This window comes from Hibiscus syriacus, unplaced genomic scaffold (genome assembly GCF_006381635.1).
Source record: "Hibiscus syriacus cultivar Baekdansim isolate YM2019G1 unplaced genomic scaffold, ASM638163v2 tig00111587_pilon, whole genome shotgun sequence".
NCBI lineage: Eukaryota > Viridiplantae > Streptophyta > Magnoliopsida > Malvales > Malvaceae > Hibiscus > Hibiscus syriacus.
Genome location: NW_024063129.1, coordinates 202,384 through 209,550, shown reverse-complemented (window position 1 = coordinate 209,550; position 7,167 = coordinate 202,384). Strand labels below are relative to the sequence as shown.

Below are 7,167 nucleotides of genomic sequence, written 5' to 3'. Positions count from 1 at the left end.
TGATATTAGGGGTCATAAAAAAGGCTTTAAACATGCTAGAAATCACAAAACATGAAATCTACCATGAATGCTCCAAACTTAACTCTGAAATTAGAATGTATCTCTAATGACTCACAAGTGATATGAAGAAGTGGTAAATGTATTGCCTTACTTCTTCTGCTGCTAAAATGCCCTCTAATCACCCAAGAGACAACATTATTTTCCTCTTGCCCTTGAGCTCTCTCCCAGTTCTTTGACTAAACAAAGGTAAGAAAAGAAATGACTAACTTAACTAGATGGTTGGAATAAAGTTAAAACACTTCCTATAACTTGAATCTACAAAAAACGAGCTAGAATCTATATATTCTCTCAAGCTTCCCAAAAACCCTTTTTTGGTTTCTACGGCTAAACACTTGTGATATGGAGCTTAAATGGAAGCTTGAAAGATGGGGATTTATATTCTTACCTTATTTAACCAAACTAAACTTGCAATGCTTGAAATCTTCACTTTGGAAAGGAAAAGAAAGAGAGAAAAGATTAGATGAAGAGATGAGTGTTTAGTGAGCTAATAGGGTTGTAGGTTCACATAAACAAGTATAAAATAGGGGTTTTCAACTTTTAATTTGATCCATGGGTAAATTGCACTTTTGTTCCCTCTACCTTCTATTTCATAAAATATTCATCACCCTTCATAAATTCTCTTGGGCTCAACTCAAGCACACCATCACTAAACTTGGTCCAAACTATTTTAATAGGACACTTTTGCTCAATTATTGGGTCTCGGTTTGACCCGAACTTCTAACCCAGGTTGGCCACTAGGTTAGGCATTGCACATTGAAATAAAATAATAAAACTTCATTTTATATCACAAATACCTAGAACACTAAATCCCTAAATTTTTTCCCTTAAATCAGATTTAAATCAAACCCTAAATAAAAATCCCCAATTAAACTAAAGCCTTCTCTGTCGCCCCATCACCGTTCAAGCTCCGTCCCTCCGTTTTGATCATCATCACCCCCACCATTAAGATCTTCGTCGTCATGTGACCAAAACCCCTTTAACCCCTCGTTGAGTTTTACCTTTGTTCGTTGTGATTTATTATTTAACGCTTCACCAGAACTAAACCATTATCGTTGTTATTTTCGTGATTTCACACCGATACCGAGGTTTGATGACCACATCGCCCTCACCAGCATCATCCCCACATAAATCTGAACAAAAGTGACCAGTTTCGTCTATCATCGTTGAGTCGTCGTTGCGTTTCGTCTTCCGTTGTGGGTAAATTCTTTAATCTATGTTTTCCATTCACTTTTACTCTTGTTTGGCTTAATTTTGGTTTATAATGGTGAGATAATAGATCTGTGCAATCTGTCATTTTACCCCGACCTTGTCTCCACCGCACGCATCGCCATGTACGCACTTGGGCTTCTCGGCTGGCAAGAAACCTTCTAGAACCTATATGGTTAGATTAGATCGAGTCGAACTAATCTGATTAGACCGAAATGGTCTGATTTGAACCGGGTCAAGTAAGTCAACTCACATTGAGTCAACTTGCGCTGAGTCAACTTGAATCGGTCTGACTCATTGACTTTGATTGAACCGTTGACTTTAACCAAGATTGTTGACTTTTGCTAGAGTTGACTTTGACTTTTATAAAAAAAGTCAACTTTTTTCTTTCTAAAAAGTCATATTATATGTTTTTTGACGTCCTGGGTCCGAATTCAAAGTCTCTTTTTCCAAATTCGAACCCAAATCTCCCAAATCGAGCATTAAACCCTAAACATGCATATGTATTTAATTATTTTATTAAAATACATTTAAATTGAGGTAAAAGACTATTTATGACGTTGATTATTGAAGGTACTCGAGATTGTCCCGATTGTTCATTAGCTCGACCCAGCTCCTCTTGATCCATTTGACCGCGTGAGCCCATATTACTCGTATAGCTTTATAAATTTATAAACACTTAGACTTAAAATTTTCTTCAATAGTAACCCGAATTCATTATGATTTTAAAGGGTTTGAAAATGTTTTATAAAATTTTTATTGTAATGCGTTAAATCTAGTCGTATCATATAGGCTAGATCTAGGGGTTACAAAAATACTAAAAAAACTCTAACCCTAAAACCAAAGTGGTACTAATGAGGCAAAGGCACGTTCTACAGAAAGTGTTTTCCACATGTGTTTCCAAATCAGCATAAGGTGCATTATACAGAATGTGACTTTGCCATGTATGCTTAAGGCACGTTTTGCAAAGCACGCTTCATCTGACAGGGTGAGATATTTGATAAATATTGATTAAAGGTTGCTAATCTGATAGATAATGATTTTTTTAGGTTAGGTAAAATTGTCGAATCATTGTGCACACTTATTAGTCAAGTTGTGGCTTCATCATGAGATAGTGGGCAGGTCGGTCTTTGGCCAAAGCTAAAGCGATGATTGTGAATCAAACCAAGACCCTTATATCAACAAAAATATAGAGAAACCTCATTAGTCATTACTCAATCTTCGTATCAGATTGCAATCCTACTCACATTAAAGGAAAATTTATCTTTGGTGTAGGTTAGGAACACACTTTTTTTCAATGTTTTGTATTCTGTCAAGTGTTCAATGCCAGAAAACAAGATTTTTTTGGGGATTACACAAGGACACCTGGCATTGACTCCCCGACACAAATATGGAATGTAACTACAAAATTGGAGGGGGGGGGGGAAACAACTTGCCATGCCATGTGACAAATGTATGCATGAGCCATTCAATTTTCGTGCTAGGTGGCAAAGCACGCATGCCCACAGAAGCGAGAAGCATTAAATTGAACCTATATTTGGCCTCTTCAAGAATTCCACCGTTAATGCTTCAAGTATTATGGCCTCTTCACCGCCTGGAAAGGCTTGACATCAACATATCCAGTGACTGGATCCAAAAAATTATAACCTGTTACGATACTTATCAGATATTTAGCTGCAATGATTTATCATCTCAGAAGATTATTGTTGTATTATGAAATACTCGAAATTTTAGTATTTAAAAAGAACCTTTGATTGCCGAGCTGATATGAGTTTAGATATAGATCTGAAAGACAATTTTAGATAGTTCAAAATCAATAAATTTTAACTATAAGATTATCAAATCATACATTATATATATATATTAAGTGTTTCAATATAACCTTTAAAAATATATTTATTTAATAATAAAAAATAAGATTTATACATGTATTATTGTCGTCATTTGAACAGCTCGTGCTCGTTTCATTTTTAAAAAATAAGATTCGTACATTTGTTTTTTACTTTTTGACAACGGAGAAATAATGAATTAAGATATTTAGATTCGAGTAAATTATTCATAATAATAAATTGAATGTATACATTATTTAGAAATATGATCACAGACTATAATTAAAACAGTATTAATACGAAAAGTTAGGTAGAGCAGCTTGTTCTGATGTTTCGGATTAGGGAGGTCAGCTGGATGTTTTAGTTGATTGGGTAAGAGAATAACTTTCTTTTATGAGCCATAATTTTTTATATTTTCCCGAATTTTCCTTGCATATTTAACGTGTTAAATTAATAAAAGTCAAAGCTATAGTTGTTAAATTTACCAAAAAGTAAAAAACATTTGGTCTAATTAAAAAACAAAAACCAATTTCTTAGTTCTAATTTTCTTACAAAAAATAACAAATCCATTAAACTGGTAAGAAAAGGACTTGATTTCATATTTATTTTTTGAGTCTACTTCTAATGTAAGCCATGTATATCCCAATGGTTTCTCTACCAACTTCCATAACAATATGTTATATTTTAAAATATTAATTGCACTGAATGTGCTTAAACTATGATAGCACGCTTCTTTCTCATTTGAATCCCTAGTAAAAACTTCGTCCGTTAAGCCATTTTCCCCACAAACGAAGCATTTTCTCATACACAACTTAAAAAGAAAAAATGAAGAGCAATGATCATGCAACCATAGATGTCCCGGAGTCGAGCGCTGTTGCAAAAGGCAAAGCACCTCTGATCGGGACTCCGGTGGAGCAAAAGAGAGGGCTCAATAAGGGATTGGGCATTGCGGACTTCCTTTTGAGACTAGGAGCCATAGCCGCTGCTCTTGCTGCTGCAGCCACCATGGGCACCAGCGACCAAACTCTTCCTTTCTTCACTCAGTTCTTCCAGTTCGAAGCTAGTTACGACGATCTCCCACATTCATGTACGTCATATACATATAAAAATAAAAACAAAAACGCACTTATCTATCGATCTAATTGAAGAAACAGAGACATAAATGCAGGTTTTTCGTCATTGCAATGGCGCTGATCGCCGGCTATCTCGTCCTTTCGCTCCCTTTCTCCATAGTTACTATCGTCCGCCCTTATGCCGTTGCGCCCAGACTCATGTTATTCATTTTAGACACTGTAAGCAACCCCTTAAGTCTGAATTTAATCCAATATCAAGTATTATAAATATATATATATATATGTATAGAGGAAGACATTAAAGTTTTGGTAGTGGAATACATGTATATGTGGCAGGTGGCATTGACTCTGACCACGGCGGCCGGTGGGGGGGGCGGATGGAAATCCTAGCACAAACTGGCTAGCCATCTGCCAACAATTTGGTGATTTTTGCCAGAATGTGAGCGGAGGTGTGGTGGCATCCTTCGTCACTGTTGTGGTCCTCATGGTGTTGATTCTTCTCTCTGGTTTTGCTCTCAAAAGGCACTGAGAAATTTATAACTTAGTGATCTTGTATCTTAAAATTTCCAATGATTTTTTCCCTTCTTAATTTTCTTAAAGCATGTTTATGGTTCTTAAAATGACCATTGTCTGTGCTAAGAGGGAAGTACAATTATTCCAATGAAATCAAATATTTCACTTTCTGTTACAAGAGTGTTTTATTGAAAAATGATTAATACAAAAATAAGTGTTTGAACTTTACCTCGAAAAAAATAATGTGGAGCCTAAATAATTTTTTGCTAAAAGTTGATGCCTAAAGTATTATTTTTAGGTACCCACCATATTTTTTATTTTTTAATAATAAAAATATTATTTTAATGAAAAAATAAATTAAAAGAAACTTAATTTATTTACAAAAGAACTCCAAACTTTTAATGAAATTAAAAAAAATAAAAAACTAAAATATCATTTCAACCCGTTACCATGTGGAACACCAGAGGAGCACCGACAGAGTGACGTCGATAATGGATTTTGAGAGGAATTGGACGGTGGTTCGAATGGTGGTGATGTGTGACATACGAACATCGGGATCGGCCGAAATTGACAAAAAAATAATGACGGTGGCTTAATATCCGACAAAATTTCGAACACTTCTCCACGAAAAACGACGATAACTTTTGACGAAAGGTTGTTGGGGGTTTGATCGAAGACCGACGTCGGTGCTGGTGCTAGTGATAGTCACCGCTGGCTGACCGGTGACTATTGCAAGGGCAGGTGAAGGGAAAGAAGGAGCACACGGGGGGCATTGTTATTTTTTTACAAAAAAAAAATTGTTTTTTAAAAAAATTCTCAAAATTACATAACTGACACGTGTTATTTAACAGTCAATTAATGGTGGGCAACTAAATGTGTATAACTTAATTTTGTATTAAGTCATTGAAAAAGTACTATATCATTTTTTAAAAATATTTTTAATGTTTCGTTTGAAATAACTCCCACCCATCCAATCAAAATATTTCATTATTAATAATATATATTTTTCCTTTAAATGACGGGAACGTCATCCTCACCGGTACTGCACAATTTCAATTTCTTTTGATTGAGATAATTCTTAAAATAATATATTTTATTAATATAAATCCGATTCTTTAATACGATGTATTCATTTATCCGGTCTGAATTTCTTTATTAATAAATATGACAAATTGGTAGGTTATCCTAGATTTTTTAAGTTATATCTAAAATCTAAATTTATCAAACTTAGTCCCTAATGTATATCAAAACAGTCATTTTGAGTCTTAACTTTTTTGGAGTATTTTGACCCCAAACGTTTAATTTTGAGGTAAAAAGATTCCTTCATAGATGAAAAACGTTAGTTAAACACAATTAATACTTCAAAATATTGATCTTTTTTACCTTAAAATGAAATGTTGAGGGTCAAAATGCTCCAAGAAAGATTAAGAGCTAAAGTGACTATTTTATCAAATGTTAAAGATTTTTTGCCCTAAAATAAAATGTTGAGAGCTAAAATGCTCCAAAAAAATAATAGTTAAAAATGCTTCCAAAAAATAGAGAATGAACATTTTGATAAATAATGGATACTAATTTTAATATTATGCCGAAAATAAAATATGTAATATACTACTATAAAATTAAAAATATATTAAATTATTTATATAAGAACTCTATATAATATATATATAATAAGAATAGAAAAATAACATATTTTCTGCAAATTTATTTTTAAAAACCAACACAAAAATAACAGTTAACCATTGTTGATAATAATACCCTAGCCTTTTTTTTTCCTTTTTTTTTTACAATTTGTGTCATCACCTATAGATAAAATCAATTTTTTCTTCCTTGATTTTGTTTAGTTGGTGGCAACACTGATTTTGATACTGGTTGTAGATTTTCGGTTGTCTTTTTTCTTTATTTTTTTAATTTTTTTAATAAGATTAAGTCCGTCTTTGTGACATATTTATCTATGTCTTTGCGGCATATTTATCTCTACCTTTTGGTAGTTTTCGGTTGTTTGGCCGTTATTTTCGTTTAACTTTTTTCTCAATGTTGGATTTGGCATCGTCTCGACTGATCAAGATAGCGCTTATTTGTTATCATGCTAATCTTACCAGCTTTGGACCCTCGGATTGATTGAGATACGCATTTTGTGTTCGTGGATAATTTTCTCACATTGCTTGACTCTGATTTACGATTTGTCGGTGGTTTTCAATAGTTTCATCCATTCTTTTGGTTCATTTTCCGATGCAGTCAGATTTATTCGTATCTTTATTTTGTTCAAGCATTTTGGTTAAGTTTTTTAACCTTTCCATTCTTTGGTTCTTGAGTAATCTAGGTGGCTAGTTTTTGTGTCTTATAGAAAAATGTCTAAATTATAATTTGAGAAAATAACTTCAGTGGCCGAAAATGCTTATAATATACGATTTAACCAACTTTTTTTGGATTTGCAAAAATGACCAATAAATTCACAATGCGAACTCCAATTTCGCAACTCAGTT

The 7,167-nt window shown here is 33.5% G+C and overlaps 1 pseudogene; it reads left to right on the top strand.

Moving 5' to 3' along the window:
* The first annotated feature begins 3,920 nt into the window (after nt 1–3,920).
* On the top strand, nt 3,921–4,734 carry LOC120165700 (annotated as a pseudogene).
* Nucleotides 4,735–7,167: the final 2,433 nt, after the last annotated feature.